At 50.9% G+C, this 11189-nt stretch overlaps 1 protein-coding gene across 1 annotated transcript in view; it reads left to right on the forward strand.

Moving 5' to 3' along the window:
• Positions 1-11189, forward strand: part of LOC112076295 (transforming acidic coiled-coil-containing protein 2) — a 49279-nt gene that overhangs the window by 11767 nt on the left and 26323 nt on the right. The window lies entirely within an intron of this gene.

Consider the following 11189-nt stretch of genomic DNA (forward strand, 5'->3'; position numbering starts at 1 on the left):
GGGTGGTCACACTAAGGTGCAGTATATTTGGGTTTAGGCGAGGGTGGTCACACTACCCGTATTGTGGAAAGGAAACATGAAGCAAAATTCCTTTCTGGAAGAAAACAGTCCTAATGTTGGAAACACCCAGATTCTCATGTGTTTCTTTTGAAAGCTACTGTACAGCACACAATGGGCCCGGTTCGCTTTGCATGACCCGGTGCCACGGTGCCACGGTGACCCGGTGACCCGGTGCCTCGGTTGGACTAATGGGCACCGAGCCATGCAAAAACAAACTCGCTTAATATTTGACAAAAGTAGGTTTGAAAGGACTATAGAGTGAAATCTGCTTCATGAAAATCTGGTATATTAGTTTCGTAATACTGGTATCATGACAGCATTAGTTTGGTCTATTCATCTCATATCGCTAACACGCTAACATGCTAACACGCTAACACGCTAACATGCTAACACGCTAACACGCTAACACGCTAACTTAGGCAAAGAATTAACATTGGAGTCTGTTGCCTGATGCAGCCTTTCCAAGCATTTGATTTATTTCAGAACTAGGACCTGATTCAACTCGTCAACTAATCCTCAAGCCCCTGACTACTTGAATCAGTTTTGCTAGTTCAGAGCTAAAATTAAATAGTGAAAAATCTGTGGGGGTGGGGGGAGGGGGGGTTGTAATGTCTGGGGGTCCCTGAGGAGAGGTTTGGGAACCCCAGACTAATGTATACCATCAATGTGAATCATGACAGCAAATGTTGAGGCAGAAATTGACTTCCAACCTACTGTAATTCTAGTCAAATTAACGCAATGTACGCTAACTAAACTAGCGACGCAAAATCCTGAAACATGTATTATCAGTTGAATCCAACAACATGTGAGTATTACGCATTTTGATGATATTGCTTTACACCATGCACATGGACATCATTGCTTTGTCATTATCCCCCTTGTGTTGTGAATGACTACTTACTGAGCTAAACATACGCAATAGGAGGGAGAAAAATATACCTCTTGTTGTTTAAAAGACAATAGAGTTGATGTATTGATTAAGGTTTGACTTATTTATGAAGCGTTCATTGATGAAGTCTCTGCCAGGGATGTTCTGATCCGCTCATCTCTCTCTCCTTCCTCTTCTTCTCTCCTTCCTCTTCCAGTAATACTTTCAGAGTCAAGAGGTCCCCAAAGAGATCGCCCACGTCTGAGCTATCATCACAGGTCAGTTGAACCTTCCTATCTACTGCGAGTGGATAGAATATTCCCCCGGTGAAGAGGAACCTCCTCTTAGACTGTGGATCGATATTCCCGGAGGACCTCTTGATGTAGATATCCACCGAGAGGAACCTTCCTATCTGACTGTGGATAGATATCCCCCGTGAAGAGGAACCTTCCTGATGACTGTGGGATAGGATATTCCTCTGGTGAAGAGGGAACCTTCCTATCTGACTGTGGATTAGAGATTCGTGAAGAGGAACTTTCCTATCCAGACTGTGGAAGATATTCCCCGGTGAAGGAGAACCTGGGATCAGATATCCCAGCGGTAAGAGGACCTGTGGATAGATATTCCCCGCTGAAGAGAACCTGTGGATAGAATATACCGGCGAAAAGAGACAACTGTCTTCGCATGAATCAATCTCATGGTTCCTGGACACTGGGAGACAAAAAGACAGAGTTAGACACAGAAGAGAGAATAGAGGAAGAAGAGAATGAGTAGAAGAGTTGAATGAAGAAGAGAACAGTTAAGGGAAACGGATAGTAATTGGCTTGGAACGGGCTGGAATGTAGACTGGGCCTGGACCTAGAAACTGGTGACTATAGACTGGCTGGACTAGGTTAGACTGGGCTGACTAGAATAGACTGGGCTGGACTAAGTAGACTGGCGATGAGACTGGGTAGGACTAGGTAGACTGGGCTAAGGAGCCTATGGACTGGTGACGGACTGGACTACTAGACTGGGATGGACTAGGCGATGACGGTTAGACTGGGCTGGACAGGGCTGTGACTGGGCTGATAGGTTAGACTGGGATGGACTAGGTTAGGACTGGGGATGAAACTAGTTTATGACTGGGATGAACTACGGTTAGACTGGGATGGACTAGGTACGACTGGCGATAGGCTGGTATGACATGTGGACTGGAGCACAAGGTTAGACTGGGCTTGGACAAGGCTAGAATGGGCCTGGACTAGGTTAGTACTGGCTGACCTAGGTTAGACGGGCCTGACTAGGATTAGACTGGCTGACAAGGTTAGAACTGGGCTGGACAAGGCTTGAAATGGGCTGACAGGTTAGACCTGGGCTGGACTAGGATAGATGGGCTGGACTAGGTTAGACTGGGCTGGATCTAAGGTTAGATCTGGGCTGGACTGAGTTGTTAGACTGCTGAACAAGGGCTAGACTGGGATGGACTAGGTTAGACTGGGATGGACTAGGCTAGACTGGGAGGACTAGGTAGACGGCATGACTAGGTTAGACTGGCCTGGACAGGGCTTGACGGTGCTGGAGCTAGGTTTATGACTGGCATGGACTAGGTTAGACGGGATGAACTAGTTAGAGTCTGAGAACTGGAGAGTAGTAGACTGGGATGGACTAGTTAGACTGGGCTTGAACTAGGTGTAAGACGGGCTGGACAATGGTTAGATGGGCGGACAAGTCTAGAATGGGCTGGACTAGGTAAGCTGGCGTGACCTAGGTTAGACTGGGATGGACTAAGGTTAGACTGGGCTGGACTAGGTAGACTGGGATGGACTAGGTTAAAACTGGGACTGGACACGGCTTAGACTGGGAATGGTAGGTAGATCGGGATGGACTAGGCCAGACTGGGATGGACCAGGTTAGACTGGGATAGGTAGAACGTGGGATGGACTAGGTTAGACTGGGCTGACTTGGGGGAGGCTAGACGGCTTGGACTCGTTAACTGGGCTGGACTAGGTTTAGACTGGGATGGATAGGTTAGACTGTGGCTGGAACAGGCTAAGACTGGGCTGGACTATGTTATGACTGGCTGGACTAGTTAGACTGGCTGTGACTGTGTTAGACTGGGCTGCATAGTTTAGACGGGCTGTACACTAGGTTAAATGGATGGATGGGTTAGACTGGGGCTGGACTAGTGATGACGGGTTGACAGGGCTTAGACTGGCGGACTAGGTTAGACTGGGAGAACTGAGGTTAGACTGGCTGGACAAGGCCAAACTGGGCTGGACAAGACGGGATGGACCTAGGTGATGGGATGGACTAGGATAGACGGGATGGACTGAGGCTAGACTGGGTGGACTAGTTAGACTGGTTTGAACTAGGTTAGAACTGGGCAAAGGCAGACTGGGCTGACTAGGTGACGGCTAAGTAGCTGGGTGGACAAGGCTTAGACTGGCTGAGAACTAGCGGCTGGACTGGCAGACGTGGACTAGGTTAGACGGCGGTGGTTTAACTGGGATGGATCTAGAGCTGGCGTGGACTAGCTTTGGATGGCTTGGACAGTTAGACTGCTGGACAAGGCTAGACTGGGATGGACTAGGTTAGACTGGGATGGCCTAGGCTTACACTGGCTGGACTCGGTTAGACTGGGCCTGGACTAGGCTATGAGCTGGGCTGACTATGGTTGAGAATGGGCTGACTAGGTTAGACTGGGATGGACTAGGTTAGACTGGGCTGGACCAAGGCTAACCTGCTGGACTAGGTTAGACTGCTGGACCTAGGTTCGACTGGCTGACTAGGTTAGGACTGGGCGGATAGGTAGAGCTGGGCTGGACCTAGGTTAGACTGGGCTGGACAGGGCTACACTGGGCTGTACTAGGTTGACTGGGATGGATCAGGTTAGACTGGGGCTGGACAAGGCTAGACTGGCCTTGGACAAGGCTTAAGGACTGGGATTGGAATTAGTTAGACTGGGAGTGGACTAGCTAGACTGGATCTCGGACAATGGTTAGGACTGGGCCTGGCCTAGGTTTAGGCCTGGATGGCTAGTTAGACTGGGCAAGGCTATGACTGGGCTGGATAGTTAGAACTGGCTGGACTAGGTTAGACTGGCTGGACTGGAGTTAGACTCGGGAGGCACTAGGTTGACTTGGCTGGACTAGGTTAGACTGGATGGACTGGTTAGACTGGGCCTGGACAAGGCTCGGACTGGGCTGGATCTAGGTTAGATTGGCTGGACTACGTTAGACGGCTGGAACTAGGGTTAGATCTGGGATGGATCTAGGTTAGAGCTGGGCGTGGACTAGGATTAGGACTGGCTGGAGCTAGGTTAGACTGGGATGGACTAAGGTTTGACTGGGCTGGACTGCAGGTTAGACTGGGATGGACTAGTAAGACTGGCTGGCCAGCAAGGGCTAGAACTGGGCTGGACAAGGGCTTATAATGAGGATGGACTGGTACTAGGCTGACTTGCTGGAGCTGGGCTTGGCTGATAAGCTAGACTGGGTGGACTAGACGTTCATGTCTGTTCTTCATGTATCTGCATAGCTGTAGGACCCACTTGTAACCAGACAGGCGAGACATAACTCGGGTAGCGTGTGATAGCTAGCTGCTTTAACGTCTATAGTGAAATCGAAATAGGTGACTGCTGCTTAACAGCATGCAGGACATTAACTTTGACATATAAATTGTCCAATACGCTATTGAATTAACATTTTTTATATTTTTAACTCTCTTGCGCCTGTCTGGCTCCATTTGATTCAATGTCAGCTTGATTTGGCCCATATATATATTTGAAGGACACAACTCACTTACTCGACTGCTCGTTGACAAAGCTGTGAGGTCAGAGGGGTTGGGGGTACAGTCCTCATGGGGGTCAGAGTCCATCTTCTGCCTCCATTATGCACTTGTGTTTGTTGAGGAGACCACTTCTCGTTTTGATTGGAGGAAGAGGCCAGCTTTCTCTTCGTCTTAGCGTGTCGTCTGTAGGGGGGATAGAGCGCTGGGCTTTTCATCTACCTGGGGGTGGACTCCTGGAACGGAGGAAGGAGGGTGAGGGGTCGTGAGGTGAGAGGTGAGGAGGTGAGAGGTGAGGAGGTGTGGAGTGAGAAAGTTGAGGAGTGTGGAAGGTGAGGAGTGAAGGAGGTGTTGGGGTTGTGGAGGTGAAGAAGTGAGGAGTGAGGATGGTGAGGCGGTGTGGGTGTGGAGGTGAGGAGGTGTGAGGTGGAGGTGTGGACGGTGAGGAGGGTGGAGAGGGAGGGGTTGTGGAGGTGTTGTGTGATGTAGAGGATGTGTTAGGTGTGTGTGTGTGGTGTGTGTGTGTGGTGTGTGTGTGCTGTGTGTGTTGTGTGTGTGTGTGTGGTGTGTGTTGTGTGTGTGTGTGTGTGTGTGGTGTGTGTGTGTGTGTAGAGAGAGATTGCTTTGGGTGTGTGTGTGAGAGAAACTTGACCTGTGGATGAAGCTCAGACGTGGGCGATTCTTTGGGGACCCTTTGATCCTGAAAGTAGTTATACTGGCGAAGAGGGAAGGAGAGAAGAAGAGAAGGAGAGAGAGATGAGCGGATAGACAGTCCCTGGCAGAGACTCATCCATGAACGCTTCATAATAAGTCAAACCTTAATTCAGATACATCACTCTATTGTCTTTAAACAGACCAAGAGGTATATTTTCTCCTCCGTTGCCGCTCCGCGTCTTCGGGTCCTGCGTAGTTTAGCGCTCTCAGTAAGCTGTCATCGCTTCACTACTGTAACCACCCAAGGGGGATAATGACAAAAGACAAATGCTGCTCGCATACCTAACCACACGACCACAAACAGAAGGATAGGCAAAAAAGAAGAACAAAACAACATTCCCAGTTGCACTGGTGTCCCCCTCTCTGGCCCCTGCGTCTCCTCCCCTGTTGCTCTCTCTCCCCCCCCCTCCGGCGGCGGCGGCCCCGCTGCGCGCTCCCCACTGTGGCGTCTTCCGCCTTTGCTGGCTGCTTCGCTTTCCCCTCCCTGGCGCCTCTTGCTTTTTGTCCTTTCTTCCCTTGTGTTGTTGCGCTGCCTCTTTCCTGCGCCTCCCCTCCTCCGCCCTCGGCGGGCGCCCCCTTCTCCTCTTGTGTTTCCCCCCCTCGCGTTGGCTTCTTGCTTCGTTGCCTTCTTTCTGCCGCGTTCCTTGCTGCGTCTCTGCCCGGCTGTTCTGCTCGCGCTCCTCCTCTCTCTCCTTCTCTTCTTCTCTCTTCCTCTTCCCTCCTCGCTTTCCGCGTCCCGCGTCCCCCGCGCTCGCCCCCGTCTGCGTCTCCTCCCCGGCTCCGTCTTTCTCTCCCCCCCCCCTCCCCCCTGCTCTCTCTCCCCCCCCCCCCCCCCCCCCCCCCCCCCCCCGCCCCCCCTCCCCCCCCCCCCCCCCCCCCCCCCCCCCCCCCCCCTCCCCCCCTCTCCCTCCCCCCCCCACCCTGCTCATATCCGACGCCCTCCGATCACTTCGCTCCCCCGCCCTCCCCTCCTCCTCCTCCCCTCTCCCTCCCCTCCTCCCTACCCCCCCCCCTCCTCCCTCCTCCCTCTCCGTCCTTGCCTCCCTCCCCCCCCCCCCTCTCTCCCCTCTCCCTTCCCCGTCCTCCCTTCTCACGTCGCCCCCCTCTCCCCTCCTCCCCTCCTCCCGCTCCTCCCCTCCCCGCCCCTCCTTCTTCTCCGCTCCCGGCGTCCCCCCCGTCGCTGCGCCCGCCTCCTCTCCCCGCTCCCGGCCGCCCCGCCCCGCGCCGCGCAGCTGGCCGCTTCCTCCCTCCCCCAGCGCCGCTGTCTCCTCCCCCCCCCCACGTGGGCCTCCTGGCGGCCGCGGCGGCCTCTGTCCCATCGGGCCTTCCCCCACCCGCTGCCTCCGCCCTTTGTCCCGCGACAGTGCGGTACGTGCGTGTGTACTTCATATATTATAATGGCCAATCAAGGCTGACATTGATCAAATGGAGCCAGAAAGGGAGAGAGTTAAAAATAAAAGAATGATATCATAGTTATTGGACAGATTATTCAAAGGTTAATGTCTGCAATCTGTTACATGCGTTCATTATGATTTCTATTAGAGTCTAAGCAGGCTAGCTGATCCAGCTCCCAGAGTATGTCTGCGCTGTTGGTTTAAAAGGCGGGTCCTACAGTATGCAGTCATGAGAGACGACATGAACATCCTGTCCAACCCGAGTCTGATGCCTATTCAGCAAGTCCAGCCATCCAAGTCCTAGCTAGTCTCAGTCCATCTATTTAGAGCCTTGTCGCAGCCCAGTCTAGGCCTTGTCCAGCCAGTCCTTACCTAGCCATCCCGTCTAATCCTAGTCCAGCCCAGCTAACCTAGTCCATCCAGTTAACCTAGTCACCATTCTAACATAGTCGCAGCCCAGTTAACCTTAGTTCCATGCCAGTCTACCTGAGCAGCACAGTCTAACGTAGTCGCAGCCAATTCTAACCCTAGTCAGGCCATCTAGGCCTTGTCAGCCCAGTCTAACCTATTTCATCAGTTAACTAGGTCAGCGCCAGTCTAACGTAGTCCATCCAGTTTGAATCTAGTCAGCAGTCTAACCTAGCCAGTCCAGTCCACTAGTCCCGCCAGTCAGCCTTGCCCTCGAACCTAGTCTCCTAGTCTAACCTAGTCCAGCCATCCACCTTGTCCAGTCCAGTCCTACCTAGTCCATCCAGTCTAACTAGTCCACCATGCCGTAAGCCTGTCCCGCCCAGTTCTAGCTTGTCCACGTCTAACTAGTCATGCCAGTCTAACTAGTAAGCGTGTGCCCGTGTCAGCCAGTCTAACCTAGTCCACCGTTAACCTAGTCCAGCCCGTCTAACCTAGTCAGCCTATCAACTAGTCAGCCAGTCTAACTATGTCCATGCCCAGTCCTAGCCTGTCCACCCAGTCTAAGCTCGTCCATCCCAGTCTAACCTAGTCAGGCCAGTCTAACTGTCCAGCTCAGTCGTAGCCTAGTCCAGCCAGTCTGAACTAGTCCAGCCCAGTGTAGCTAGTCCTGTGCCAGTCTAACCTATCCATCCCAGTCTAGCTTGTCACCAGTCCTAACTAGCCATGCCCAGTTAACCTAGTCAGCCAGTTCTAACCTTAGTACATCCAGTCTAACCTAGTCACCCGTCTACCCTAGTCAGCCAGTCTAGCCTTGTAAGCCAGTTAGCCTTGGTCCGCAGGCTGACTTGTCCAGGCCAGTCTAACTGATCCAGCAGTCTAGCCTTGCCCGTCTAACTAGTCTAACAGTCTAACCTAGTCAGCCCAGTCTAGCCTAGTCCATCCCAGTCCATCCTAGCATCCCATGGTCTAACCTAGTCATCCAGTCGTGTGAGCCAGTTTGGCCTTGTCCAGCCCAGTCTAACCTAGTTGCATCCCAGTCAACTAGTCGCAGCAGTCTAGCCAATGTCCAACACAGTCTAACCTAGTCAGCCCAGTGCTAACCAGTCGCATCCATTCTAACCTAGTCCAGCCAGTCTAACTAGTCCACCCAGTCTAACCTAGTCCAGCCAGCTACTAGGTCAGCCCAGTCTACCTAGTGCAGCCAGTCTTGAGCCTTGGTCCAGCCGCGAGTCAACCTAGTCCAGTCTCCAGTCTAACTAGTCCACGCCCGGTCTTAACCTAGTCTCAGCCCAGGTCTAGCTAGTCGCAGCCAGTCTAAACCTAGTCCATGCCCAGTCTAACTACTGCAGTCTAACCTGGTGCCATCCCAGTCTAGCTAGTCGTCTCCAGTCCTACCTATACGATCCCAGTCTAGCCGTGTCAGCCAGTTCTAACCTAGCCATGCCCAGTCTACCCTAGTCTCACCCAGTCGGTAACCTAGTGCGCATGCCAGTCTAACCTAGTCCCAGCCAGTCTAACCTTAGTCAGCCATTTCTAGGCTGTGTCACCCAGTTACCTTGTCAGCAGTAACCTAGTCAAGCCAGTCTAACTTATTGTCCATAAGTCAACCTAGTTCATCCAGTCCTAACCTAGTTCATTCCCAGTCTAACTAGTCCATCTCATCTAACTAGTCCAGCCAGTAATGCCCTGTCCAGCCAGTCTAACTAGTCCATCCTCTAACCTAGTCCATCCCAGTCTAGCCTAGTCCTCCAGTCTGAACCTAGTCCATTCAAGTCTAGCTGTCCAGTCCAGTTAACTAGTCAGCCCAGTCTAACCTAGTCCAGCCAAGTCTAACTAGTCCAGGTCCAGTCTATCCTAGTCAGCCCAGTCTATGATCCTAGTCAGCAGTTCTTAGCCTGTTCAGCTAGTCTAACCTTTGTCCATGCAGTCTAACTAGTCAATTGCAAAGTCACACCGAAGTCCAGCAGTCTAAGCCTAGTACCATTTCTAGCCTGTCAGCCCAGTCTAAACTTGTCAGCCGAGTCTAACTAGTCAAGCCAACTAACCTAGTCCATCAGTCTAGACCTAGTTCATGCCGGTCCTAACTAGTTCATCCCAGTCTTAACCTAGTCCATCCAGTTCTAACCTAGTCTCAGCCCAGTCAGCCCGTCCAGCAGTTAGACCTAAGTCCCATCGCAGTCTGACCTAGTCCAATCCCAGTTCTAGGCCTAGTCTGCATTCCAGTTTACCTAGTCCATCCCATCTAGCCTTTGTCCAGTCGCCAGGTCTAAGCTAGTCCACCAGTCTAGACCTCGTCAGCCAGTCTAACTTAGTCCAGGCAGTCTATCCTATCCGCTCAGTCTTAACCATCCAGCCTCAGTCCTATGCCTAGTCCAGCCAGGTCTAACGCTAGTCCAGCCAGCCTTTTCTGTCCTTATTGTCTCTCTTCTTCCTCTTCTCTCATTCCTCTTTTCCTCTATTTCTCTCTTTCTGGTTTCAACGCTGGTCTTTTCTGGGTTGTCTCAGTTCAGGACATGAGAATTGAGTAAATGGAGAAGCATGTCTCTTTCTTCGCTCGGTGAGTATCTTATCAGGTTCCTCTTCAACCGGGGGAATATCGTATCACAGGTTCTTTCACGGGGAGTGATTAACACAGTCCTCTTCACCGGGGGGAATATCTATCCACAGTGATAGAAGGTTCTTCTCACTCATGGGGGAGGGGAATATGATCCACAGTCAGATAGGAAAGGTTCCTCTCACCAGAGGGAATATCTAATCACAGTCAGATAAGTGAAGGGTTCCTCTTCACGGGGAATATCTATCCCCAGTCCAGGAAAGGAAGGTGTCCTGCTTCACGGGGAATATCTTCCACAGTCAGATAGGAAGGTTCCTCTTAACGCGGATATATCTTCCACAGTCCTGATAGGAAGGTTCCTCTTCCCCAGGGGAATCTCTATCCAGAGTCATGTCTGTCCAGCAATAGGAAGGGGTCGGGAGATAGAATGAAACTAGCTTCAATTCTGAAGTGATCTTGAGATTCGAACTGGTCACTTACAGTATGTCTATATGTTACTGACATAATGATTGAGACGGACTGTCCTCGAGACGACGTCCTCGAGGCTGACTGTCCTCGAGAACGACGTGTTCTTGCATGACTGTTACGTTTTAAAATATCTTCGTGTTTCTTGAATATTTACTGCTGCTGGTGTGCTCTTGTTCAATTTCAATTCAAGGCTTTATTGTCCATGGGAAATCATTTTGTTCGTTGCCAAAGTAAGTGAGGTGATAATATACAAAAGTGAATAAAACAATAAAAATAACGAGTGAACATTACTATCACAGAAGTTCCAAAGGAATAGAGACATTCAATGTCTATTAAACAGTGTGTGAATGGATGTACAGAGTGTTAAAGTAAGAAGGGAAGAATAAATAAGCAAAAATATCGGGGTTGTATTTACAATGGGTTGTTCTTTCACTGGTTGCTTTTCTCTTGTGGCCAACAGTCATCAAATATTGCTGCTGTTGTGTGACACTTTGTATTTGTCACGTCCAGTAGATATGGGCGGTATCAAGAAGTTAGGTTTTGTCTTCAATTGCTTTGTGGGTCCTGTGTAATCTGAGGGGAAATACTGTGTTCTCTTATATGGTCATGATCAGTTTGGCGGAGGTTAGGAAGTGAGCTCAGTTTGCACCTCATTTTGTGGGTCAGTGTGCCGATGTAGCCTGTCCTTCTCTGAGAGCAGGTCTCCTAACGGCGGCCTTTCAATAGCAGGCTATTGCTCACGTGAGTCTGTACATAGTCTCGTAAGTGTTTGGGTCGTCCACAGTGGTGAGGTTTTTCCACAGTGGTCAGGTTATCTGCCACTGTGTATCTCTGTTAAATATGCAATCTCGAGGTTGCTCTGAGTTTTTGTTAATTATTTCCAATGTTGTAATAATTGTACTTTTTGTTTGTTTCGTGATTGGTTGGACTACTTGTATTAGTGTCCGCTCCT

The sequence above is a fragment of the Salvelinus sp. IW2-2015 genome, unplaced genomic scaffold (assembly GCF_002910315.2).
Source record: "Salvelinus sp. IW2-2015 unplaced genomic scaffold, ASM291031v2 Un_scaffold3666, whole genome shotgun sequence".
NCBI lineage: Eukaryota > Metazoa > Chordata > Actinopteri > Salmoniformes > Salmonidae > Salvelinus > Salvelinus sp. IW2-2015.